Source organism: Phyllobates terribilis, unplaced genomic scaffold (genome assembly GCF_046119375.1).
Source record: "Phyllobates terribilis strain yellow unplaced genomic scaffold, ASM4611937v1 Scaffold_499__1_contigs__length_1316695, whole genome shotgun sequence".
Lineage (NCBI taxonomy): Eukaryota > Metazoa > Chordata > Amphibia > Anura > Dendrobatidae > Phyllobates > Phyllobates terribilis.
The window spans coordinates 1,104,295-1,130,279 of record NW_027363259.1 but is presented as its reverse complement, the minus strand read 5'-3'; the positions used below and the strand labels follow the sequence as shown (position 1 = coordinate 1,130,279).

The 25,985-nt window shown below is 44.8% G+C and overlaps 15 non-coding genes and 1 pseudogene across 15 annotated transcripts; all 16 read right to left on the bottom strand.

The window, feature by feature from the left end:
- Positions 1 to 916: 916 nt before the first annotated feature.
- LOC141230272 (U2 spliceosomal RNA) lies at positions 917 to 1,106 on the bottom strand. Its single transcript, XR_012296824.1, has one exon. It is a non-coding gene; the product is annotated as a U2 spliceosomal RNA (small nuclear RNA).
- A 1,117-nt stretch (positions 1,107 to 2,223) lies between these two features.
- On the bottom strand, positions 2,224 to 2,414 carry LOC141230843 (U2 spliceosomal RNA). The gene has a single exon (XR_012297293.1). It is a non-coding gene; the product is annotated as a U2 spliceosomal RNA (small nuclear RNA).
- A 1,121-nt stretch (positions 2,415 to 3,535) lies between these two features.
- On the bottom strand, positions 3,536 to 3,726 carry LOC141230842 (U2 spliceosomal RNA). The gene has a single exon (XR_012297292.1). It is a non-coding gene; the product is annotated as a U2 spliceosomal RNA (small nuclear RNA).
- A 1,118-nt stretch (positions 3,727 to 4,844) lies between these two features.
- On the bottom strand, positions 4,845 to 5,035 carry LOC141230146 (U2 spliceosomal RNA). The gene has a single exon (XR_012296702.1). It is a non-coding gene; the product is annotated as a U2 spliceosomal RNA (small nuclear RNA).
- Positions 5,036 to 6,155: 1,120 nt separating this feature from the next.
- Positions 6,156 to 6,346, bottom strand: LOC141230841 (U2 spliceosomal RNA). Its single transcript, XR_012297291.1, has one exon. It is a non-coding gene; the product is annotated as a U2 spliceosomal RNA (small nuclear RNA).
- A 1,121-nt stretch (positions 6,347 to 7,467) lies between these two features.
- LOC141230385 (U2 spliceosomal RNA) lies at positions 7,468 to 7,665 on the bottom strand. The gene has a single exon (XR_012296909.1). It is a non-coding gene; the product is annotated as a U2 spliceosomal RNA (small nuclear RNA).
- A 6,196-nt stretch (positions 7,666 to 13,861) lies between these two features.
- On the bottom strand, positions 13,862 to 14,052 carry LOC141230933 (U2 spliceosomal RNA). Its single transcript, XR_012297379.1, has one exon. It is a non-coding gene; the product is annotated as a U2 spliceosomal RNA (small nuclear RNA).
- A 1,117-nt stretch (positions 14,053 to 15,169) lies between these two features.
- Positions 15,170 to 15,360, bottom strand: LOC141230840 (U2 spliceosomal RNA). The gene has a single exon (XR_012297290.1). It is a non-coding gene; the product is annotated as a U2 spliceosomal RNA (small nuclear RNA).
- A 1,120-nt stretch (positions 15,361 to 16,480) lies between these two features.
- On the bottom strand, positions 16,481 to 16,671 carry LOC141230839 (U2 spliceosomal RNA). The gene has a single exon (XR_012297289.1). It is a non-coding gene; the product is annotated as a U2 spliceosomal RNA (small nuclear RNA).
- Positions 16,672 to 17,789: 1,118 nt separating this feature from the next.
- LOC141230837 (U2 spliceosomal RNA) lies at positions 17,790 to 17,980 on the bottom strand. Its single transcript, XR_012297288.1, has one exon. It is a non-coding gene; the product is annotated as a U2 spliceosomal RNA (small nuclear RNA).
- A 1,118-nt stretch (positions 17,981 to 19,098) lies between these two features.
- On the bottom strand, positions 19,099 to 19,289 carry LOC141230836 (U2 spliceosomal RNA). The gene has a single exon (XR_012297287.1). It is a non-coding gene; the product is annotated as a U2 spliceosomal RNA (small nuclear RNA).
- A 1,121-nt stretch (positions 19,290 to 20,410) lies between these two features.
- LOC141230835 (U2 spliceosomal RNA) lies at positions 20,411 to 20,601 on the bottom strand. The gene has a single exon (XR_012297286.1). It is a non-coding gene; the product is annotated as a U2 spliceosomal RNA (small nuclear RNA).
- Positions 20,602 to 21,722: 1,121 nt separating this feature from the next.
- LOC141230284 (U2 spliceosomal RNA) lies at positions 21,723 to 21,904 on the bottom strand. Its single transcript, XR_012296836.1, has one exon. It is a non-coding gene; the product is annotated as a U2 spliceosomal RNA (small nuclear RNA).
- Positions 21,905 to 22,428: 524 nt separating this feature from the next.
- On the bottom strand, positions 22,429 to 22,544 carry LOC141230422 (U2 spliceosomal RNA; annotated as a pseudogene).
- A 1,120-nt stretch (positions 22,545 to 23,664) lies between these two features.
- LOC141230833 (U2 spliceosomal RNA) lies at positions 23,665 to 23,855 on the bottom strand. Its single transcript, XR_012297284.1, has one exon. It is a non-coding gene; the product is annotated as a U2 spliceosomal RNA (small nuclear RNA).
- A 1,122-nt stretch (positions 23,856 to 24,977) lies between these two features.
- LOC141230832 (U2 spliceosomal RNA) lies at positions 24,978 to 25,168 on the bottom strand. The gene has a single exon (XR_012297283.1). It is a non-coding gene; the product is annotated as a U2 spliceosomal RNA (small nuclear RNA).
- Between the last annotated feature and the right edge of the window lie 817 nt (positions 25,169 to 25,985).

Here is a 25,985-nt window from a genome sequence, read left to right as displayed (position 1 = left end):
CCCCCGGCTGTTCCCACCCGCCTCAACACCGTTGGAAGGGAGGAGAACCAATTAAGGCGGGGGGTGGGGTGGAACGAGCAGCTGTCTACCCTTAGCAGGAGGGGTTGCTGATTAATTACCTCTCCTGGCTGCTGCTGCTGCTGGCTGTCCAGCAGCAGACTGAAGGTGGCTGCTGCTGTGCGCAGGTATATAAAGGCTCAGAGCCTATTATGACACGCGCAGCCAGCGTTCCATTGCCACATCCGTCTACTGCAGGCGGGATACTGGATGGCTGAATGTCACTGAGAAGCTCACAGAGACCGCCATAAGCAACAGTTTAAAAGAATGCACAGACTAATCAACCAAACTTTTTGGGTTGGTTTCTCTTTTATAGTCTGCAGGCATTAAATGAAAGAAGTCAGTGTTCCAGCAGAGGGAGACAACGTTTCAGAAAAGGCATTGTAGCAAACCAAAAAAGAAATTTTAAGCGCAGCAGAGTAACCAGCTCACTTACCTGTTAGCTCAGGTGAGTTTAAAAGGCTGCTGTTGATAACAAGGGCATTTGCTAAATAGATGTGTGTGTGCAACAATATACTGAAAGGTCATTATATTGTGCAGCTTATCTCACCACCTGTAGTTATTTAGGTGAAAGCTCCAAATGCTTGCCTAATATGTCTGTTTATCCAAAAGGAAGTATAGAGGGAGAGCTAGATAGATAGCATTGCATTACATTACATTACATGGCAATGCAATGCACAGTTGCTGAAGTTGAACCAAAATGAGCTTGTCATCTGGCTTCTGCAACTTTTAACATGAAAAATCCAATGAGGAGAAGAAAAGCAAAGCCAAAGAGTCCATTCCCAAAATCCGACAAACAAGCAAAATGAACAAAAAGCATTGAATTCAATTCTTTCTGATTTTAGAAACTGCATTAAAGAAGGGGTGCACCGGTCCTGGAGATACTGCAATACCAGGTCAATGCGTGGAATGGACAGAGCAAGCTCTTTTTCCATCTCCCTGTTCTAAAAATCCCATTTAATATATGGTCCCCAGATAGGGGACGTATCAGATATTAAACTGATAAGAACAGATACTACACTTGATCTTAGCCAAAGGCGAGAAGCGATAACCAGAATTGGTTTCCGACTACGGTGCCACCCAAGGATTCTGAAAAGTCCATTTGTGGAGATGGCCACCTGGACTCCCGTTAAGAAGACATGCTGTCACCTCTAGATCCCTCACATGCCTGCACTTTTCGGCTTGCTGCTGCTGCAATCCACGCGTTAGATCTGCATAACTCCACCTCTTTTAGCACAGTACCCTCAACCCCCGGCTGTTCCCACCCGCCTCAACACCGCTGGAAGGGAGGAGGACCAATTAAGGCGGGGGGGGGGTGGAACGAGCAGCTGTCTACCCTTAGCAGGAGGGTTGCTGATTAATTACCTCTCCTGCTGCTGCTGCTGCTGGCTGTCCAGCAGCAGACTGAAGGTGGCTGCTGCTGTGCGCAGGTATATAAAGGCTCAGAGCCTATTATGACACGCGCAGCCAGCGTTCCATTGCCACATTCCGTCTACTGCAGGCGGGATACCTGGATGGCTGAATGTCACTGAGAAGCTCACAGAGACCGCCATAAGCAACAGTTTAAAAGAATGCCACAGACTAATCAACCAAACTTTTTGGGTTGGTTTCTCTTTTATAGTCTGCAGGCATTAAATGAAAGAAGTCAGTGTTCCAGCAGAGGGAGACAACGTTTCAGAAAAGGCATTGTAGCAAACCAAAAAAGAAATTTTAAGCGCAGCAGAGTAACCAGCTCACATACCTGTTAGCTCAGGTGAGTTTAAAAGGCTGCTGTTGATAACAAGGGCATTTGCTAAATAGATGGTGTGTGTGCAACAATATACTGAAAGGTCAATTATATTGTGCAGCTTATCTCACCACCTGTAGTTATTTAGGTGAAAGCTCCAAAATGCTTGCCTAATATGTCTGTTTATCCAAAAGGAAGTATAGAGGGAGAGCTAGATAGATAGCATTGCATTACATTACATTACATGGCAATGCAATGCACAGTTGCTGAAGTTGAACCAAAATGAGCTTGTCATCTGGCTTCTGCAACTTTTAACATGAAAAATCCAATGAGGAGAAGAAAAGCAAAGCCAAAGAGTCCATCCCAAAATCCGACAAACAAGCAAAATGAACAAAAAGCATTGAATTCAATTCTTTCTGATTTTAGAAACTGCATTAAAGAAGGGGTGCACCGGTCCTGGAGATACTGCAATACCAGGTCAATGCGTGGAGTGGACAGAGCAAGCTCTTTTTCCATCTCCCTGTTCTAAAAATCCATTTAATATATGGTCCCCAGATAGGGGACGTATCAGATATTAAACTGATAAGAACAGATACTACACTTGATCTTAGCCAAAAGGCCGAGAAGCGATAACCAGAATTGGTTTCCGACTACGGTGCCACCCAAGGATTCTGAAAAGTCCATTTGTGGAGATGGCCACCTGGACTCCCGTTAAGAAGACATGCTGTCAACCTCTAGATCCCTCACATGCCTGCACTTTTCGGCTTGCTGCTGCTGCAATCCACGCGTTTTAGATCTGCATAACTCCACCTCTTTTAGCACAGTACCCTCAACCCCCGGCTGTTCCCACCCGCCTCAACACCGTTGGAAGGGAGGAGAACCAATTAAGGCGGGGGGGGGGGTGGAACGAGCAGCTGTCTACCCTTAGCAGGAGGGTTGCTGATTAATTACCTCTCCTGCTGCTGCTGCTGCTGGCTGTCCAGCAGCAGACTGAAGGTGGCTGCTGCTGTGCGCAGGTATATAAAGGCTCAGAGCCTATTATGACACGCGCAGCCAGCGTTCCATTGCCACATTCCGTCTACTGCAGGCGGGATACCTGGATGGCTGAATGTCACTGAGAAGCTCACAGAGACCGCCATAAGCAACAGTTTAAAAGAATGCCACAGACTAATCAACCAAACTTTTTGGGTTGGTTTCTCTTTTATAGTCTGCAGGCATTAAATGAAAGAAGTCAGTGTTCCAGCAGAGGGAGACAACGTTTCAGAAAAGGCATTGTAGCAAACCAAAAAAGAAATTTTAAGCGCAGCAGAGTAACCAGCTCACATACCTGTTAGCTCAGGTGAGTTTAAAAGGCTGCTGTTGATAACAAGGGCATTTGCTAAATAGATGGTGTGTGTGCAACAATATACTGAAAGGTCAATTATATTGTGCAGCTTATCTCACCACCTGTAGTTATTTAGGTGAAAGCTCCAAAATGCTTGCCTAATATGTCTGTTTATCCAAAAGGAAGTATAGAGGGAGAGCTAGATAGATAGCATTGCATTACATTACATTACATGGCAATGCAATGCACAGTTGCTGAAGTTGAACCAAAATGAGCTTGTCATCTGGCTTCTGCAACTTTTAACATGAAAAATCCAATGAGGAGAAGAAAAGCAAAGCCAAAGAGTCCATCCCAAAATCCGACAAACAAGCAAAATGAACAAAAAGCATTGAATTCAATTCTTTCTGATTTTAGAAACTGCATTAAAGAAGGGGTGCACCGGTCCTGGAGATACTGCAATACCAGGTCAATGCGTGGAGTGGACAGAGCAAGCTCTTTTTCCATCTCCCTGTTCTAAAAATCCATTTAATATATGGTCCCCAGATAGGGGACGTATCAGATATTAAACTGATAAGAACAGATACTACACTTGATCTTAGCCAAAAGGCCGAGAAGCGATAACCAGAATTGGTTTCCGACTACGGTGCCACCCAAGGATTCTGAAAAGTCCATTTGTGGAGATGGCCACCTGGACTCCCGTTAAGAAGACATGCTGTCAACCTCTAGATCCCTCACATGCCTGCACTTTTCGGCTTGCTGCTGCTGCAATCCACGCGTTTTAGATCTGCATAACTCCACCTCTTTTAGCACAGTACCCTCAACCCCCGGCTGTTCCCACCCGCCTCAACACCGTTGGAAGGGAGGAGAACCAATTAAGGCGGGGGGTGGGGTGGAACGAGCAGCTGTCTACCCTTAGCAGGAGGGTTGCTGATTAATTACCTCTCCTGCTGCTGCTGCTGGCTGTCCAGCAGCAGACTGAAGGTGGCTGCTGCTGTGCGCAGGTATATAAAGGCTCAGAGCCTATTATGACACGCGCAGCCAGCGTTCCATTGCCACATTCCGTCTACTGCAGGCGGGATACCTGGATGGCTGAATGTCACTGAGAAGCTCACAGAGACCGCCATAAGCAACAGTTTAAAAGAATGCCACAGACTAATCAACCAAACTTTTTGGGTTGGTTTCTCTTTTATAGTCTGCAGGCATTAAATGAAAGAAGTCAGTGTTCCAGCAGAGGGAGACAACGTTTCAGAAAAGGCATTGTAGCAAACCAAAAAAGAAATTTTAAGCGCAGCAGAGTAACCAGCTCACATACCTGTTAGCTCAGGTGAGTTTAAAAGGCTGCTGTTGATAACAAGGGCATTTGCTAAATAGATGGTGTGTGTGCAACAATATACTGAAAGGTCAATTATATTGTGCAGCTTATCTCACCACCTGTAGTTATTTAGGTGAAAGCTCCAAAATGCTTGCCTAATATGTCTGTTTATCCAAAAGGAAGTATAGAGGGAGAGCTAGATAGATAGCATTGCATTACATTACATTACATGGCAATGCAATGCACAGTTGCTGAAGTTGAACCAAAATGAGCTTGTCATCTGGCTTCTGCAACTTTTAACATGAAAAATCCAATGAGGAGAAGAAAAGCAAAGCCAAAGAGTCCATCCCAAAATCCGACAAACAAGCAAAATGAACAAAAAGCATTGAATTCAATTCTTTCTGATTTTAGAAACTGCATTAAAGAAGGGGTGCACCGGTCCTGGAGATACTGCAATACCAGGTCAATGCGTGGAATGGACAGAGCAAGCTCTTTTTCCATCTCCCTGTTCTAAAAATCCATTTAATATATGGTCCCCAGATAGGGGACGTATCAGATATTAAACTGATAAGAACAGATACTACACTTGATCTTAGCCAAAAGGCCGAGAAGCGATAACCAGAATTGGTTTCCGACTACGGTGCCACCCAAGGATTCTAAAAAGTCCATTTGTGGAGATGGCCACCTGGACTCCCGTTAAGAAGACATGCTGTCAACCTCTAGATCCCTCACATGCCTGCACTTTTCGGCTTGCTGCTGCTGCAATCCACGCGTTTTAGATCTGCATAACTCCACCTCTTTTAGCACAGTACCCTCAACCCCCGGCTGTTCCCACCCGCCTCAACACCGCTGGAAGGGAGGAGAACCAATTAAGGCGGGGGGGGGGTGGAACGAGCAGCTGTCTACCCTTAGCAGGAGGGTTGCTGATTAATTACCTCTCCTGCTGCTGCTGCTGCTGGCTGTCCAGCAGCAGACTGAAGGTGGCTGCTGCTGTGCGCAGGTATATAAAGGCTCAGAGCCTATTATGACACGCGCAGCCAGCGTTCCATTGCCACATTCCGTCTACTGCAGGCGGGATACCTGGATGGCTGAATGTCACTGAGAAGCTCACAGAGACCGCCATAAGCAACAGTTTAAAAGAATGCCACAGACTAATCAACCAAACTTTTTGGGTTGGTTTCTCTTTTATAGTCTGCAGGCATTAAATGAAAGAAGTCAGTGTTCCAGCAGAGGGAGACAACGTTTCAGAAAAGGCATTGTAGCAAACCAAAAAAGAAATTTTAAGCGCAGCAGAGTAACCAGCTCACATACCTGTTAGCTCAGGTGAGTTTAAAAGGCTGCTGTTGATAACAAGGGCATTTGCTAAATAGATGGTGTGTGTGCAACAATATACTGAAAGGTCAATTATATTGTGCAGCTTATCTCACCACCTGTAGTTATTTAGGTGAAAGCTCCAAAATGCTTGCCTAATATGTCTGTTTATCCAAAAGGAAGTATAGAGGGAGAGCTAGATAGATAGCATTGCATTACATTACATTACATGGCAATGCAATGCACAGTTGCTGAAGTTGAACCAAAATGAGCTTGTCATCTGGCTTCTGCAACTTTTAACATGAAAAATCCAATGAGGAGAAGAAAAGCAAAGCCAAAGAGTCCATCCCAAAATCCGACAAACAAGCAAAATGAACAAAAAGCATTGAATTCAATTCTTTCTGATTTTAGAAACTGCATTAAAGAAGGGGTGCACCGGTCCTGGAGATACTGCAATACCAGGTCAATGCGTGGAGTGGACAGAGCAAGCTCTTTTTCCATCTCCCTGTTCTAAAAATCCATTTAATATATGGTCCCCAGATAGGGGACGTATCAGATATTAAACTGATAAGAACAGATACTACACTTGATCTTAGCCAAAAGGCCGAGAAGCGATAACCAGAATTGGTTTCCGACTACGGTGCCACCCAAGGATTCTGAAAAGTCCATTTGTGGAGATGGCCACCTGGACTCCCGTTAAGAAGACATGCTGTCAACCTCTAGATCCCTCACATGCCTGCACTTTTCGGCTTGCTGCTGCTGCAATCCACGCGTTTTAGATCTGCATAACTCCACCTCTTTTAGCACAGTACCCTCAACCCCCGGCTGTTCCCACCCGCCTCAACACCGTTGGAAGGGAGGAGAACCAATTAAGGCGGGGGGGGGGGTGGAACGAGCAGCTGTCTACCCTTAGCAGGAGGGTTGCTGATTAATTACCTCTCCTGCTGCTGCTGCTGCTGGCTGTCCAGCAGCAGACTGAAGGTGGCTGCTGCTGTGCGCAGGTATATAAAGGCTCAGAGCCTATTATGACACGCGCAGCCAGCGTTCCATTGCCACATTCCGTCTACTGCAGGCGGGATACCTGGATGGCTGAATGTCACTGAGAAGCTCACAGAGACCGCCATAAGCAACAGTTTAAAAGAATGCCACAGACTAATCAACCAAACTTTTTGGGTTGGTTTCTCTTTTATAGTCTGCAGGCATTAAATGAAAGAAGTCAGTGTTCCAGCAGAGGGAGACAACGTTTCAGAAAAGGCATTGTAGCAAACCAAAAAAGAAATTTTAAGCGCAGCAGAGTAACCAGCTCACATACCTGTTAGCTCAGGTGAGTTTAAAAGGCTGCTGTTGATAACAAGGGCATTTGCTAAATAGATGGTGTGTGTGCAACAATATACTGAAAGGTCAATTATATTGTGCAGCTTATCTCACCACCTGTAGTTATTTAGGTGAAAGCTCCAAAATGCTTGCCTAATATGTCTGTTTATCCAAAAGGAAGTATAGAGGGAGAGCTAGATAGATAGCATTGCATTACATTACATTACATGGCAATGCAATGCACAGTTGCTGAAGTTGAACCAAAATGAGCTTGTCATCTGGCTTCTGCAACTTTTAACATGAAAAATCCAATGAGGAGAAGAAAAGCAAAGCCAAAGAGTCCATCCCAAAATCCGACAAACAAGCAAAATGAACAAAAAGCATTGAATTCAATTCTTTCTGATTTTAGAAACTGCATTAAAGAAGGGGTGCACCGGTCCTGGAGATACTGCAATACCAGGTCAATGCGTGGAATGGACAGAGCAAGCTCTTTTTCCATCTCCCTGTTCTAAAAATCCATTTAATATATGGTCCCCAGATAGGGGACGTATCAGATATTAAACTGATAAGAACAGATTTTTTTTTTTTTTTTTTTTTTTTTTTTTTTAAACCAAATCAGATAGGCCGGAGCATAAGCTCAATCAATTCGACTTACAAAAGCCTTTCATTGACACTTAGCCTTTCATCACACTTGGTATATAATCAAAAATAAAACCAAACCTTATCATCCGGTACATTATACACTACTAATTAAACTTTACCAAAAACCTCCACTTTTTAAACTTCCAGATCCCTTCAGCATCTATAATACTTCCACGTTCCTGATCCCAGAGGTATATTACATACATACGTGACAGAATCAATCTCAAACATTCATTAACTGACATTTTCTTACTTTTAAAAACTAACAAATTCCTCGCATCCCACAAACTTTCAATTACACACACCACCAACAACCATAAAATCCTATCCTTAATTCTACTACATGCACCCATCCCAAACATAGCAAGTTTCCAATTAACATACTTTACACCCACCAATTCCTTGCAAAGTCCCCCTATACCCTTCCATACATCATATGCAAAATCACAATCCCATACCATATGTCTAACATGCTCTCTCAAACCACATCCATCCCTCGGGCATACCTCAGATTTAACTAAATCCCTCTTCTTTTGCACATCTCTAACAGGCAAAATGTCATGCAATATCATCCAAGCGATATCTCTCTGTCTGTTAGTCACACCATCTATACTTAATTTTCTCCACATCTCGGTTACTTCCTCCCCTCTCAACCCATTGATATTACATACCACCTCACGCTCACGCACCATCCTAATGACTTTCTTCTTTTGCCTAAAATCACTCATGTTAACGGACAACAAATCATACTTCCTTACAAAATTCTCAACACAACCATACCATACAGGACACTTAAAAGCAACAGGCACTCTAGCATCCCTTTTGACCCACTTTAAGCCATAAAGCATCCATCCAGCCGAATACTTCATCATATAAGCACACTTATTACTTTTCCCTAGAACCACCACCACCATTTTCACGTAACTAATCCCTAAAAAGAAATCAATATTTGGAAAATCCAAACCACCATTTACACATAACTTATAGACATATTCCCGTTTCAATTTCTCCATGCGACTTCCCCAAAGAAAATTAAAGATAAATTTCTCAGTTTTCCTAATTTTCTTAAAAGCAGCAGGATATACATTCGCAACAAACAACAAAATAGGCAAAATAACCGCCTTAACAATCAGAACTTTCCCAGTCAGAGTTAATTCTCTCATTCGCCAAAAATTCAACTTGCGCACCACTCTCACCCCACAATCTTCCCAACTCTCATTTCCTTTCAAATCATCATTAAACTTAATCCCAAGCACCTTTATTGCACCATCCTCACACCTCACACCATCCATCCGTACATTCCTCTCACCAAAACATTTAAAGGAACTCTTAGTCCAATTGACCTTAAAAGCTGAGACACTACAAAACAAACTTAATATCAACCTTGCCCTACTCATCGCAGCCATATTCCCACTCACAATCACTACATCATCCATGTAACCTAGAATTCTCACATCCTTTCCATTACTCCCAGGAATCATCACACCTCTCATAACCTTATCCTTCCTAACCATACACATCAACACTTCAATCACATTAATAAACAAAAAAGGGGACATAGGGCACCCCTGACGCACTCCTGATTTAATTCTCACTTTCTCACTCAACCACCCATTCACCAAAAATTCACTTGAAACATTACAATACAAACTCCTAACACAGTTTACAAAATTCCTGGAATAACCCATCTTAGACAAAACCTTAAACATAAAGCTATGTGACACACGGTCAAAAGCTTTTTCAAAATCAACCGAAAACAACAAACATTTCTGCTTACGACTCATACAATCCCCAATCACATCACGCAACAACACCAAATTTTCAGTCATACTTCTCCCAGGCACTGCACACACTTGATCTTCATCCACCACACCGCCAATCACTTCCCGCATCCGGCTAGCCAACAATTTACTAAACACCTTATAGTCTGCATTCAAAAGGGTGATTGGCCTCCAATTCCCCAAATCCTTTTTATCACCTTTCTTATGAACCAAAACCACCACCCCATCTCTCATAGATTCACTCAACATATTCTCCGTGAACATATACTGGCACACCTCCAATAAGTCATTTCCCATCGTGTCCCATTCCTTAACATATAACTCCACGGGCAGTCCATCCTTCCCAGGTGTTTTATTCTTACTCGCAGACATCACCACTTTTTTAACTTCATCCAACACAATTACATCATCCAATATTTCACGTTCATCCTCACCCAAACAACCTTCTAAACACCCCAAAGCATCAGTCAACATCCTATCATCAACCCATTTTTCCCCATACAACTCCTTATAAAACAACACCACCTCCTGCATCACATCCTTCCCACTCACACACACCCCATCACCATTCACCACCTCATCCATATCTACTTTCTTCCCAAAAACTTTTTTGAAAAAAAACCTTGTGCATTTCTCATTTTTCTCCAAATGTTCAATCTTAGAACGGTAAATAATTTCTTTCCCTTTACCCTCAATATATTTCTTAATCTCTTCTTTCACTTGACACATCAAAACATCCACATCCACTCCAATCATCCTTAACTTCCTCAGCCACTCCAGTCTAGAGCTTAAATCATTAAATTTTGCTCTATTCATTGCTGCTTTCCTCCTGCCCCTTTTTCTAAAGAAAAAAACAATCTCACTCTTCATCCAGTCCCACCACTCAAGCACATTCCTGAAATCACTTTTTTTATCCCTCCACCTAACATACATTCGCCTAAAATCACGCATGATCCTATTATCTTCCAGCAAACGCACATTAAGTTTCCACACGCCACCACCATATACAAAAGAAATCTTACCTTCTAGACGTGCCCTCAAACACACATGGTCAGAGAAGGGAACATCTTCCTGCTGGAAATTCCTACAAATAACATTTTGTGAAGAAAAGAAGATACGGTCTATTCTAGACTCTATGCCTCCCCTGTCGGCCTTATAGGTCGCAGGAGGTGGATTACCTAAAAAAACTTCCGCAGCATCCTGTAAGGAAAAATCCGCCACAAGACTCTTGAGTCTTTTACCTGTAACATCCATCTTATCCCCCTCCGTCACACAATTGAAATCTCAAAAATTATTGGCATTTTGCCAGATAAAAAAAAACATAATTTCTCAAAAATTTCCAGCCTCTCCCCTTTATCTATTGGTGCATACATATTTACCACCCTCACCCTCCACCCCCTACAATTTAACTCACATATTACACACCTCCCCGCCTCCACCACCATGTAACTTTCTATCTTAACACTATAACCCTTCACCAAAACACCTACCCCACAATTTTTATTACATACAGAACCAGACCACACACTTTGACCTAAAGGCCATGCATTTTCACTTAAGGGATCGGAGATCCCACACTCCTGAACACAGTATACGTCCGCATCCAAGTTGCTCAAGTAGTCCAAAATTGCCACTCTTCTCGACTCAGATTTAATCAGCCGAACATTTAGCGACAAGATGCTGAGAGCAACTTGGGCACCCATCTATTAATTTGATGTGGCAGGTCACGACAACATGCCCACCTGTACATCATCCTAACCCTTCTGGGGGTAGGACGCTGGACGTGCAGATATCGTAGTTTGTGCCTTCCCCCAAAAAAGACACATCTTGGGGATCGGATGCAGTAGGGTACACCCGGGCTGGACTCACACTGCAGTCACTTAAAGGGGAAAAGGATGGTTCAGTTTTCTTCTTTTTCTTCACTGAAGCGCCTCCATCTTCATCTGAACTATAATCCCGCCGCTGGGGGTCAAAGTCCCCCTGACCTTCCTCCTCCTCAAGGTCAGAAACGACATCGCTCCAGGCCACATGCGGTGTTCTGGTCAGATCAGACTCCTCTTCCCCCTGCAATGTAACCATCATGTCTGGAATTTCAGCCTCCAGATCCTCCACCGGGGCCACTTCCATGCCTATACGATCATCAGTTATCGTCTCAGACTCACTGACATCTGAAGCCACAGACGCGGCCCTCTGCACCGGTGGCTCAGGTGCCAGCTCCATATTTCCTCTTACATTCACACGAACCAGTTCTGGAAAAGCAACCCGAGCCTCCTCCTCATCCAGGAAAGCCAGAGTAGATATCGGAGCAGTCGGAGTTGGAGCAGTCGGAGTTGTAGCTGTGGGTGCAGGAGATTCATTTCTTCTCCTTCCCCTTCCCGCTGCCCCCGCATATGAACCAGGATGGAATATACAGTCTCTGAAGGCATGCCCCTTCTCTCCGCAGAGGTTACAGACTATTTCATTTTTGCAATTATTGGAAGAATGACCCACCTCATTGCACTTCCTGCAAATAATCTGTCTGATGTCGCATGCTTCCTGAGTATGGCCATACCTCCTACAATGACGACAAAACCTGGGCGCATTGGGGAAGAACAGGTAACCCCGCTCACTCCCAATGGAAAAATTTGATGGAGGATAATGTATACCCCCTGGTTCATCAGGACTTTCCCGGAACTTGACCATGAAACGATATTTACCGGTCCATAGTTCCTCCTCATTCATGACTTTTACTGCCACCTTGGTAATATAGCAGTGCCTATTTAGAAAGGCATAAATCAAAGCCAAGTCCACATGTGGGTTGTACATGAAAACAGTCAGAGGTACCTCTTTGGAGCAATACAAGATGACAAAAGTCAGCCCATCCAAATATTGATTGTCCAGATTCTTTTTCAAACAATCATAGAAATTGTTGCAAACAGCCATAGAAGTAAATACAAGATTATACTTGCTTTTGAATTGCTGGAGGCACAAGATTTCTTCCTTCATCACTTCAAGGAGTCCAAACAAAATCTCCTTCACCACGAAGCTGAGGGTAAAGATTCCTTCTTTGCCTTCTTCCACATCAATCTGGATTCCAAACTTCACTCGAGCCTCACCGGGCCCAGCGTATCGAATGCGTCCCATTATCGCTAGTCGTGTCTACTGGCCAACTCCTTATAGCAGCAAGTGGCTTAAGCCATAAAATGGCGATGCCACAGGGCCAAGAGTTAACGCACAGACAGCCAAATGACTAGACCCATTACAGATCTGAGCCAAAAGGCCGAGAAGCGATAACCAGAATTGGTTTCCGACTACGGTGCCACCCAAGGATTCTGAAAAGTCCATTTGTGGAGATGGCCACCTGGACTCCCGTTAAGAAGACATGCTGTCAACCTCTAGATCCCTCACATGCCTGCACTTTTCGGCTTGCTGCTGCTGCAATCCACGCGTTTTAGATCTGCATAACTCCACCTCTTTTAGCACAGTACCCTCAACCCCCGGCTGTTCCCACCCGCCTCAACACCGTTGGAAGGGAGGAGAACCAATTAAGGCGGGGGGGGGGGGGTGGAACGAGCAGCTGTCTACCCTTAGCAGGAGGGTTGCTGATTAATTACCTCTCCTGCTGCTGCTGCTGCTGGCTGTCCAGCAGCAGACTGAAGGTGGCTGCTGCTGTGCGCAGGTATATAAAGGCTCAGAGCCTATTATGACACGCGCAGCCAGCGTTCCATTGCCACATTCCGTCTACTGCAGGCAGGATACCTGGATGGCTGAATGTCACTGAGAAGCTCACAGAGACCGCCATAAGCAACAGTTTAAAAGAATGCCACAGACTAATCAACCAAACTTTTTGGGTTGGTTTCTCTTTTATAGTCTGCAGGCATTAAATGAAAGAAGTCAGTGTTCCAGCAGAGGGAGACAACGTTTCAGAAAAGGCATTGTAGCAAACCAAAAAAGAAATTTTAAGCGCAGCAGAGTAACCAGCTCACATACCTGTTAGCTCAGGTGAGTTTAAAAGGCTGCTGTTGATAACAAGGGCATTTGCTAAATAGATGGTGTGTGTGCAACAATATACTGAAAGGTCAATTATATTGTGCAGCTTATCTCACCACCTGTAGTTATTTAGGTGAAAGCTCCAAAATGCTTGCCTAATATGTCTGTTTATCCAAAAGGAAGTATAGAGGGAGAGCTAGATAGATAGCATTGCATTACATTACATTACATGGCAATGCAATGCACAGTTGCTGAAGTTGAACCAAAATGAGCTTGTCATCTGGCTTCTGCAACTTTTAACATGAAAAATCCAATGAGGAGAAGAAAAGCAAAGCCAAAGAGTCCATCCCAAAATCCGACAAACAAGCAAAATGAACAAAAAGCATTGAATTCAATTCTTTCTGATTTTAGAAATTGCATTAAAGAAGGGGTGCACCGGTCCTGGAGATACTGCAATACCAGGTCAATGCGTGGAGTGGACAGAGCAAGCTCTTTTTCCATCTCCCTCTTCTAAAAATCCATTTAATATATGGTCCCCAGATAGGGGACGTATCAGATATTAAACTGATAAGAACAGATACTACACTTGATCTTAGCCAAAAGGCCGAGAAGCGATAACCAGAATTGGTTTCCGACTACGGTGCCACCCAAGGATTCTGAAAAGTCCATTTGTGGAGATGGCCACCTGGACTCCCGTTAAGAAGACATGCTGTCAACCTCTAGATCCCTCACATGCCTGCACTTTTCGGCTTGCTGCTGCTGCAATCCACGCGTTTTAGATCTGCATAACTCCACCTCTTTTAGCACAGTACCCTCAACCCCCGGCTGTTCCCACCCGCCTCAACACCGTTGGAAGGGAGGAGAACCAATTAAGGCGGGGGGGGGGTGGAACGAGCAGCTGTCTACCCTTAGCAGGAGGGTTGCTGATTAATTACCTCTCCTGCTGCTGCTGCTGGCTGTCCAGCAGCAGACTGAAGGTGGCTGCTGCTGTGCGCAGGTATATAAAGGCTCAGAGCCTATTATGACACGCGCAGCCAGCGTTCCATTGCCACATTCCGTCTACTGCAGGCGGGATACCTGGATGGCTGAATGTCACTGAGAAGCTCACAGAGACCGCCATAAGCAACAGTTTAAAAGAATGCCACAGACTAATCAACCAAACTTTTTGGGTTGGTTTCTCTTTTATAGTCTGCAGGCATTAAATGAAAGAAGTCAGTGTTCCAGCAGAGGGAGACAACGTTTCAGAAAAGGCATTGTAGCAAACCAAAAAAGAAATTTTAAGCGCAGCAGAGTAACCAGCTCACATACCTGTTAGCTCAGGTGAGTTTAAAAGGCTGCTGTTGATAACAAGGGCATTTGCTAAATAGATGGTGTGTGTGCAACAATATACTGAAAGGTCAATTATATTGTGCAGCTTATCTCACCACCTGTAGTTATTTAGGTGAAAGCTCCAAAATGCTTGCCTAATATGTCTGTTTATCCAAAAGGAAGTATAGAGGGAGAGCTAGATAGATAGCATTGCATTACATTACATTACATGGCAATGCAATGCACAGTTGCTGAAGTTGAACCAAAATGAGCTTGTCATCTGGCTTCTGCAACTTTTAACATGAAAAATCCAATGAGGAGAAGAAAAGCAAAGCCAAAGAGTCCATCCCAAAATCCGACAAACAAGCAAAATGAACAAAAAGCATTGAATTCAATTCTTTCTGATTTTAGAAACTGCATTAAAGAAGGGGTGCACCGGTCCTGGAGATACTGCAATACCAGGTCAATGCGTGGAGTGGACAGAGCAAGCTCTTTTTCCATCTCCCTGTTCTAAAAATCCATTTAATATATGGTCCCCAGATAGGGGACGTATCAGATATTAAACTGATAAGAACAGATACTACACTTGATCTTAGCCAAAAGGCCGAGAAGCGATAACCAGAATTGGTTTCCGACTACGGTGCCACCCAAGGATTCTGAAAAGTCCATTTGTGGAGATGGCCACCTGGACTCCCGTTAAGAAGACATGCTGTCAACCTCTAGATCCCTCACATGCCTGCACTTTTCGGCTTGCTGCTGCTGCAATCCACGCGTTTTAGATCTGCATAACTCCACCTCTTTTAGCACAGTACCCTCAACCCCCGGCTGTTCCCACCCGCCTCAACACCGTTGGAAGGGAGGAGAACCAATTAAGGCGGGGGGGGGGTGGAACGAGCAGCTGTCTACCCTTAGCAGGAGGGTTGCTGATTAATTACCTCTCCTGCTGCTGCTGCTGCTGGCTGTCCAGCAGCAGACTGAAGGTGGCTGCTGCTGTGCGCAGGTATATAAAGGCTCAGAGCCTATTATGACACGCGCAGCCAGCGTTCCATTGCCACATTCCGTCTACTGCAGGCGGGATACCTGGATGGCTGAATGTCACTGAGAAGCTCACAGAGACCGCCATAAGCAACAGTTTAAAAGAATGCCACAGACTAATCAACCAAACTTTTTGGGTTGGTTTCTCTTTTATAGTCTGCAGGCATTAAATGAAAGAAGTCAGTGTTCCAGCAGAGGGAGACAACGTTTCAGAAAAGGCATTGTAGCAAACCAAAAAAGAAATTTTAAGCGCAGCAGAGTAACCAGCTCACATACCTGTTAGCTCAGGTGAGTTTAAAAGGCTGCTGTTGATAACAAGGGCATTTGCTAAATAGATGGTGTGTGTGCAACAATATACTGAAAGGTCAATTATATTGTGCAGCTTATCTCACCACCTGTAGTTATTTAGGTGAAAGCTCCAAAATGCTTGCCTAATATGTCTGTTTATCCAAAAGGAAGTATAGAGGGAGAGCTAGATAGATAGCATTGCATTACATTACATTACATGGCAATGCAATGCACAGTTGCTGAAGTTGAACCAAAATGAGCTTGTCATCTGGCTTCTGCAACTTTTAACATGAAAAATCCAATGAGGAGAAGAAAAGCAAAGCCAAAGAGTCCATCCCAAAATCCGACAAACAAGCAAAATGAACAAAAAGCATTGAATTCAATTCTTTCTGATTTTAGAAACTGCATTAAAGAAGGGGTGCACCGGTCCTGGAGATACTGCAATACCAGGTCAATGCGTGGAGTGGACAGAGCAAGCTCTTTTTCCATCTCCCTGTTCTAAAAATCCATTTAATATATGGTCCCCAGATAGGGGACGTATCAGATATTAAACTGATAAGAACAGATACTACACTTGATCTTAGCCAAAAGGCCGAGAAGCGATAACCAGAATTGGTTTCCGACTACGGTGCCACCCAAGGATTCTGAAAAGTCCATTTGTGGAGATGGCCACCTGGACTCCCGTTAAGAAGACATGCTGTCAACCTCTAGATCCCTCACATGCCTGCACTTTTCGGCTTGCTGCTGCTGCAATCCACGCGTTTTAGATCTGCATAACTCCACCTCTTTTAGCACAGTACCCTCAACCCCCGGCTGTTCCCACCCGCCTCAACACCGTTGGAAGGGAGGAGAACCAATTAAGGCGGGGGGGGGGGTGGAACGAGCAGCTGTCTACCCTTAGCAGGAGGGTTGCTGATTAATTACCTCTCCTGCTGCTGCTGCTGGCTGTCCAGCAGCAGACTGAAGGTGGCTGCTGCTGTGCGCAGGTATATAAAGGCTCAGAGCCTATTATGACACGCGCAGCCAGCGTTCCATTGCCACATTCCGTCTACTGCAGGCGGGATACCTGGATGGCTGAATGTCACTGAGAAGCTCACAGAGACCGCCATAAGCAACAGTTTAAAAGAATGCCACAGACTAATCAACCAAACTTTTTGGGTTGGTTTCTCTTTTATAGTCTGCAGGCATTAAATGAAAGAAGTCAGTGTTCCAGCAGAGGGAGACAACGTTTCAGAAAAGGCATTGTAGCAAACCAAAAAAGAAATTTTAAGCGCAGCAGAGTAACCAGCTCACATACCTGTTAGCTCAGGTGAGTTTAAAAGGCTGCTGTTGATAACAAGGGCATTTGCTAAATAGATGGTGTGTGTGCAACAATATACTGAAAGGTCAATTATATTGTGCAGCTTATCTCACCACCTGTAGTTATTTAGGTGAAAGCTCCAAAATGCTTGCCTAATATGTCTGTTTATCCAAAAGGAAGTATAGAGGGAGAGCTAGATAGATAGCATTGCATTACATTACATTACATGGCAATGCAATGCACAGTTGCTGAAGTTGAACCAAAATGAGCTTGTCATCTGGCTTCTGCAACTTTTAACATGAAAAATCCAATGAGGAGAAGAAAAGCAAAGCCAAAGAGTCCATCCCGAAATCCGACAAACAAGCAAAATGAACAAAAAGCATTGAATTCAATTCTTTCTGATTTTAGAAACTGCATTAAAGAAGGGGTGCACCGGTCCTGGAGATACTGCAATACCAGGTCAATGCGTGGAGTGGACAGAGCAAGCTCTTTTTCCATCTCCCTGTTCTAAAAATCCATTTAATATATGGTCCCCAGATAGGGGACGTATCAGATATTAAACTGATAAGAACAGATACTACACTTGATCTTAGCCAAAAGGCCGAGAAGCGATAACCAGAATTGGTTTCCGACTACGGTGCCACCCAAGGATTCTGAAAAGTCCATTTGTGGTGATGGCCACCTGGACTCCCGTTAAGAAGACATGCTGTCAACCTCTAGATCCCTCACATGTCTGCACTTTTCGGCTTGCTGCTGCTGCAATCCACGCGTTTTAGATCTGCATAACTCCACCTCTTTTAGCACAGTACCCTCAACCCCCGGCTGTTCCCACCCGCCTCAACACCGTTGGAAGGGAGGAGAACCAATTAAGGCGGGGGGGGGGGTGGAACGAGCAGCTGTCTACCCTTAGCAGGAGGGTTGCTGATTAATTACCTCTCCTGCTGCTGCTGCTGGCTGTCCAGCAGCAGACTGAAGGTGGCTGCTGCTGTGCGCAGGTATATAAAGGCTCAGAGCCTATTATGACACGCGCAGCCAGCGTTCCATTGCCACATTCCGTCTACTGCAGGCGGGATACCTGGATGGCTGAATGTCACTGAGAAGCTCACAGAGACCGCCATAAGCAACAGTTTAAAAGAATGCCACAGACTAATCAACCAAACTTTTTGGGTTGGTTTCTCTTTTATAGTCTGCAGGCATTAAATGAAAGAAGTCAGTGTTCCAGCAGAGGGAGACAACGTTTCAGAAAAGGCATTGTAGCAAACCAAAAAAGAAATTTTAAGCGCAGCAGAGTAACCAGCTCACATACCTGTTAGCTCAGGTGAGTTTAAAAGGCTGCTGTTGATAACAAGGGCATTTGCTAAATAGATGGTGTGTGTGCAACAATATACTGAAAGGTCAATTATATTGTGCAGCTTATCTCACCACCTGTAGTTATTTAGGTGAAAGCTCCAAAATGCTTGCCTAATATGTCTGTTTATCCAAAAGGAAGTATAGAGGGAGAGCTAGATAGATAGCATTGCATTACATTACATTACATGGCAATGCAATGCACAGTTGCTGAAGTTGAACCAAAATGAGCTTGTCATCTGGCTTCTGCAACTTTTAACATGAAAAATCCAATGAGGAGAAGAAAAGCAAAGCCAAAGAGTCCATCCCGAAATCCGACAAACAAGCAAAATGAACAAAAAGCATTGAATTCAATTCTTTCTGATTTTAGAAACTGCATTAAAGAAGGGGTGCACCGGTCCTGGAGATACTGCAATACCAGGTCAATGCGTGGAGTGGACAGAGCAAGCTCTTTTTCCATCTCCCTGTTCTAAAAATCCATTTAATATATGGTCCCCAGATAGGGGACGTATCAGATATTAAACTGATAAGAACAGATACTACACTTGATCTTAGCCAAAAGGCCGAGAAGCGATAACCAGAATTGGTTTCCGACTACGGTGCCACCCAAGGATTCTGAAAAGTCCATTTGTGGTGATGGCCACCTGGACTCCCGTTAAGAAGACATGCTGTCAACCTCTAGATCCCTCACATGTCTGCACTTTTCGGCTTGCTGCTGCTGCAATCCACGCGTTTTAGATCTGCATAACTCCACCTCTTTTAGCACAGTACCCTCAACCCCCGGCTGTTCCCACCCGCCTCAACACCGTTGGAAGGGAGGAGAACCAATTAAGGCGGGGGGGGGGGTGGAACGAGCAGCTGTCTACCCTTAGCAGGAGGGTTGCTGATTAATTACCTCTCCTGCTGCTGCTGCTGCTGGCTGTCCAGCAGCAGACTGAAGGTGGCTGCTGCTGTGCGCAGGTATATAAAGGCTCAGAGCCTATTATGACACGCGCAGCCAGCGTTCCATTGCCACATTCCGTCTACTGCAGGCGGGATACCTGGATGGCTGAATGTCACTGAGAAGCTCACAGAGACCGCCATAAGCAACAGTTTAAAAGAATGCCACAGACTAATCAACCAAACTTTTTGGGTTGGTTTCTCTTTTATAGTCTGCAGGCATTAAATGAAAGAAGTCAGTGTTCCAGCAGAGGGAGACAACGTTTCAGAAAAGGCATTGTAGCAAACCAAAAAAGAAATTTTAAGCGCAGCAGAGTAACCAGCTCACATACCTGTTAGCTCAGGTGAGTTTAAAAGGCTGCTGTTGATAACAAGGGCATTTGCTAAATAGATGGTGTGTGTGCAACAATATACTGAAAGGTCAATTATATTGTGCAGCTTATCTCACCACCTGTAGTTATTTAGGTGAAAGCTCCAAAATGCTTGCCTAATATGTCTGTTTATCCAAAAGGAAGTATAGAGGGAGAGCTAGATAGATAGCATTGCATTACATTACATTACATGGCAATGCAATGCACAGTTGCTGAAGTTGAACCAAAATGAGCTTGTCATCTGGCTTCTGCAACTTTTAACATGAAAAATCCAATGAGGAGAAGAAAAGCAAAGCCAAAGAGTCCATCCCAAAATCCGATAAACAAGCAAAATGAACAAAAAGCATTGAATTCAATTCTTTCTGATTTTAGAAACTGCATTAAAGAAGGGGTGCACCGGTCCTGGAGATACTGCAATACCAGGTCAATGCGTGGAGTGGACAGAGCAAGCTCTTTTTCCATCTCCCTGTTCTAAAAATCCATTTAATATATGGTCCCCAGATAGGGGACGTATCAGATATTAAACTGATAAGAACAGATACTACACTTGATCTTAGCCAAAAGGCCGAGAAGCGATAACCAGAATTGGTTTCCGACTACGGTGCCACCCAAGGATTCTGAAAAGTCCATTTGTGGAGATGGCCACCTGGACTCCCGTTAAGAAGACATGCTGTCAACCTCTAGATCCCTCACATGCCTGCACTTTTCGGCTTGCTGCTGCTGCAATCCACGCGTTTTAGATCTGCATAACTCCACCTCTTTTAGCACAGTACCCTCAACCCCTGGCTGTTCCCACCCGCCTCAACACCGTTGGAAGGGAGGAGAACCAATTAAGGCGCGGGGGTGGGTGGAACGAGCAGCTGTCTACCCTCAGCAGGAGGGTTGCTGATTAATTACCTCTCCTGCTGCTGCTGCTGCTAGCTGTCCAGCAGCAGACTGAAGGTGGCTGCTGCTGTGCGCAGGTATATAAAGGCTCAGAGCCTATTATGACACGCGCAGCCAGCGTTCCATTGCCACATTCCGTCTACTGCAGGCGGGATACCTGGATGGCTGAATGTCACTGAGAAGCTCACAGAGACCGCCATAAGCAACAGTTTAAAAGAATGCCACAGACTAATCAACCAAACTTTTTGGGTTGGTTTCTCTTTTATAGTCTGCAGGCATTAAATGAAAGAAGTCAGTGTTCCAGCAGAGGGAGACAACGTTTCAGAAAAGGCATTGTAGCAAACCAAAAAAGAAATTTTAAGCGCAGCAGAGTAACCAGCTCACATACCTGTTAGCTCAGGTGAGTTTAAAAGGCTGCTGTTGATAACAAGGGCATTTGCTAAATAGATGGTGTGTGTGCAACAATATACTGAAAGGTCAATTATATTGTGCAGCTTATCTCACCACCTGTAGTTATTTAGGTGAAAGCTCCAAAATGCTTGCCTAATATGTTTGTTTATCCAAAAGGAAGTATAGAGGGAGAGCTAGATAGATAGCATTGCATTACATTACATTACATGGCAATGCAATGCACAGTTGCTGAAGTTGAACCAAAATGAGCTTGTCATCTGGCTTCTGCAACTTTTAACATGAAAAATCCAATGAGGAGAAGAAAAGCAAAGCCAAAGAGTCCATCCCAAAATCCGACAAACAAGCAAAATGAACAAAAAGCATTGAATTCAATTCTTTCTGATTTTAGAAACTGCATTAAAGAAGGGGTGCACCGGTCCTGGAGATACTGCAATACCAGGTCAATGCGTGGAGTGGACAGAGCAAGCTCTTTTTCCATCTCCCTGTTCTAAAAATCCATTTAATATATGGTCCCCAGATAGGGGACGTATCAGATATTAAACTGATAAGAACAGATTTTTTGATTGAAGCTGCATCCAAGGCACTGAAAAATGTGACCGAAGTCACACCAAAACAGCGCACGAGGCGAGGATTCATGTGGACCCTTCCCGGAGGAGAGGGTCCCCAATAAACCATCCCCATCCCTCCGAGCCAGAAGGCCACAGCGAGGGTCAGGGATCTCCGATGCTCTCCCTAGCCGAAGCCGGAGAAGAGCCGTTTTCGTGCTCCCAGCTTCCATCTAGGCTGCCACCCTAGTGGAGCTGGAGCCTGTGTTGGTTTCTCAGGGCAAAGCTGACCGGACCTCCGACCGGGTTTATAAAAATTCCCCTTCCTAGCCCGGAGGCCAGGAATAGGGGGGGTTGCTCAGAAAGTATGATTGGCAAAGGTGCGGCGTGCTACGAAGCCAAGTCTTTCTGGGGTTCCCAGTCCCAGTAAGCTTGGACTCCCACCAGGGCGCCTACTCCTGGGGCACATTGCTCCAAAGCCCTCACACTTACCCAGCCTAGTGACTTCGATCCTGGAGGGCCATGTTTTCCATCAGATAACTCTATGAGCCACCTGGCGTACTAACAAGTGCACCAAACCAGTGTGTAATATGCATCAATTTACTAGGGCAGCCCAAGGACAAAACTGCCTTTTCAAAAGATACTACACTTGATCTTAGCCAAAAGGCCGAGAAGCGATAACCAGAATTGGTTTCCGACTACGGTGCCACCCAAGGATTCTGAAAAGTCCATTTGTGGAGATGGCCACCTGGACTCCCGTTAAGAAGACATGCTGTCAACCTCTAGATCCCTCACATGCCTGCACTTTTCGGCTTGCTGCTGCTGCAATCCACGCGTTTTAGATCTGCATAACTCCACCTCTTTTAGCACAGTACCCTCAACCCCCGGCTGTTCCCATCCGCCTCAACACCGTTGGAAGGGAGGAGAACCAATTAAGGCGGGGGGGGGGTGGAACGAGCAGCTGTCTACCCTTAGCAGGAGGGTTGCTGATTAATTACCTCTCCTGCTGCTGCTGCTGCTGGCTGTCCAGCAGCAGACTGAAGGTGGCTGCTGCTGTGCGCAGGTATATAAAGGCTCAGATCCTATTATGACACGCGCAGCCAGCGTTCCATTGCCACATTCCGTCTACTGCAGGCGGGATACCTGGATGGCTGAATGTCACTGAGAAGCTCACAGAGACCGCCATAAGCAACAGTTTAAAAGAATGCCACAGACTAATCAACCAAACTTTTTGGGTTGGTTTCTCTTTTATAGTCTGCAGGCATTAAATGAAAGAAGTCAGTGTTCCAGCAGAGGGAGACAACGTTTCAGAAAAGGCATTGTAGCAAACCAAAAAAGAAATTTTAAGCGCAGCAGAGTAACCAGCTCACATACCTGTTAGCTCAGGTGAGTTTAAAAGGCTGCTGTTGATAACAAGGGCATTTGCTAAATAGATGGTGTGTGTGCAACAATATACTGAAAGGTCAATTATATTGTGCAGCTTATCTCACCACCTGTAGTTATTTAGGTGAAAGCTCCAAAATGCTTGCCTAATATGTCTGTTTATCCAAAAGGAAGTATAGAGGGAGAGCTAGATAGATAGCATTGCATTACATTACATTACATGGCAATGCAATGCACAATTGCTGAAGTTGAACCAAAATGAGCTTGTCATCTGGCTTCTGCAACTTTTAACATGAAAAATCCAATGAGGAGAAGAAAAGCAAAGCCAAAGAGTCCATCCCAAAATCCGACAAACAAGCAAAATGAACAAAAAGCATTGAATTCAATTCTTTCTGATTTTAGAAACTGCATTAAAGAAGGGGTGCACCGGTCCTGGAGATACTGCAATACCAGGTCAATGCGTGGAGTGGACAGAGCAAGCTCTTTTTCCATCTCCCTGTTCTAAAAATCCATTTAATATATGGTCCCCAGATAGGGGACGTATCAGATATTAAACTGATAAGAACAGATACTACACTTGATCTTAGCCAAAAGGCCGAGAAGCGATAACCAGAATTGGTTTCCGACTACGGTGCCACCCAAGGATTCTGAAAAGTCCATTTGTGGAGATGGCCACCTGGACTCCCGTTAAGAAGACATGCTGTCAACCTCTAGATCCCTCACATGCCTGCACTTTTCGGCTTGCTGCTGCTGCAATCCACGCGTTTTAGATCTGCATAACTCCACCTCTTTTAGCACAGTACCCTCAACCCCCGGCTGTTCCCACCCGCCTCAACACCGTTGGAAGGGAGGAGAACCAATTAAGGCGGGGGAGGGGGGTGGAACGAGCAGCTGTCTACCCTTAGCAGGAGGGTTGCTGATTAATTACCTCTCCTGCTGCTGCTGCTGCTGGCTGTCCAGCAGCAGACTGAAGGTGGCTGCTGCTGTGCGCAGGTATATAAAGGCTCAGAGCCTATTATGACACGCGCAGCCAGCGTTCCATTGCCACATTCCGTCTACTGCAGGCGGGATACCTGGATGGCTGAATGTCACTGAGAAGCTCACAGAGACCGCCATAAGCAACAGATTAAAAGAATGCCACAGACTAATCAACCAAACTTTTTGGGTTGGTTTCTCTTTTATAGTCTGCAGGCATTAAATGAAAGAAGTCAGTGTTCCAGCAGAGGGAGACAACGTTTCAGAAAAGGCATTGTAGCAAACCAAAAAAGAAATTTTAAGCGCAGCAGAGTAACCAGCTCACATACCTGTTAGCTCAGGTGAGTTTAAAAGGCTGCTGTTGATAACAAGGGCATTTGCTAAATAGATGGTGTGTGTGCAACAATATACCGAAAGGTCAATTATATTGTGCAGCTTATCTCACCACCTGTAGTTATTTAGGTGAAAGCTCCAAAATGCTTGCCTAATATGTCTGTTTATCCAAAAGGAAGTATAGAGGGAGAGCTAGATAGATAGCATTGCATTACATTACATTACATGGCAATGCAATGCACAGTTGCTGAAGTTGAACCAAAATGAGCTTGTCATCTGGCTTCTGCAACTTTTAACATGAAAAATCCAATGAGGAGAAGAAAAGCAAAGCCAAAGAGTCCATCCCAAAATTCGACAAACAAGCAAAATGAGCAAAAAGCATTGAATTCAATTCTTTCTGATTTTAGAAACTGCATTAAAGAAGGGGTGCACCGGTCCTGGAGATACTGCAATACCAGGTCAATGCGTGGAGTGGACAGAGCAAGCTCTTTTTCCATCTCCCTGTTCTAAAAATCCATTTAATATATGGTCCCCAGATAGGGGACGTATCAGATATTAAACTGATAAGAACAGATACTACACTTGATCTTAGCCAAAAGGCCGAGAAGCGATAACCAGAATTGGTTTCCGACTACGGTGCCACCCAAGGATTCTGAAAAGTCCATTTGTGGAGATGGCCACCTGGACTCCCGTTAAGAAGACATGCTGTCAACCTCTAGATCCCTCACATGCCTGCACTTTTCGGCTTGCTGCTGCTGCAATCCACGCGTTTTAGATCTGCATAACTCCACCTCTTTTAGCACAGTACCCTCAACCCCCGGCTGTTCCCACCCGCCTCAACACCGTTGGAAGGGAGGAGAACCAATTAAGGCGGGGGGGGGGTGGAACGAGCAGCTGTCTACCCTTAGCAGGAGGGTTGCTGATTAATTACCTCTCCTGCTGCTGCTGCTGCTGGCTGTCCAGCAGCAGACTGAAGGTGGCTGCTGCTGTGCGCAGGTATATAAAGGCTCAGAGCCTATTATGACACGCGCAGCCAGCGTTCCATTGCCACATTCCGTCTACTGCAGGCGGGATACCTGGATGGCTGAATGTCACTGAGAAGCTCACAGAGACCGCCATAAGCAACAGTTTAAAAGAATGCCACAGACTAATCAACCAAACTTTTTGGGTTGGTTTCTCTTTTATAGTCTGCAGGCATTAAATGAAAGAAGTCAGTGTTCCAGCAGAGGGAGACAACGTTTCAGAAAAGGCATTGTAGCAAACCAAAAAAGAAATTTTAAGCGCAGCAGAGTAACCAGCTCACATACCTGTTAGCTCAGGTGAGTTTAAAAGGCTGCTGTTGATAACAAGGGCATTTGCTAAATAGATGGTGTGTGTGCAACAATATACTGAAAGGTCAATTATATTGTGCAGCTTATCTCACCACCTG